General features: G+C 29.2%; 1 protein-coding gene and 1 long non-coding RNA gene across 4 annotated transcripts in view; one reads left to right on the top strand and one right to left on the bottom strand.

The window, feature by feature from the left end:
- Positions 1-253, bottom strand: part of LOC116705311 (protein FAM53B) — a 22,164-nt gene that overhangs the window by 16,594 nt on the left and 5,317 nt on the right. The window lies entirely within an intron of this gene.
- The window catches only part of LOC116705315 (uncharacterized), a 10,506-nt gene that overhangs the window by 2,586 nt on the left and 7,667 nt on the right, over positions 1-253 (top strand). The window lies entirely within an intron of this gene.

Below are 253 nucleotides of genomic sequence, written 5' to 3' on the forward strand. Positions count from 1 at the left end.
TATATTTTATAGTTATTTTATGTTCACTTTGGTGGTGCAGAGATGTTCTTATCTGTGTAGTACTTAGGTCTGTTTGCAATACATATGTGTCTACACACGGTGTGTTTTATTTCTGTCTCAGTTATCGTTTTGAATGTCAATGATGTTCAGAAAAACAGTTAACAAAAAATCTGTCTTTATTGCCCAATAAATTAAACATAACAGGCAAAAATATTACATAAAATTATGTTACAGAACCATTATCAACTATTAG

Source organism: Etheostoma spectabile, chromosome 17 (assembly GCF_008692095.1).
Source record: "Etheostoma spectabile isolate EspeVRDwgs_2016 chromosome 17, UIUC_Espe_1.0, whole genome shotgun sequence".
NCBI lineage: Eukaryota > Metazoa > Chordata > Actinopteri > Perciformes > Percidae > Etheostoma > Etheostoma spectabile.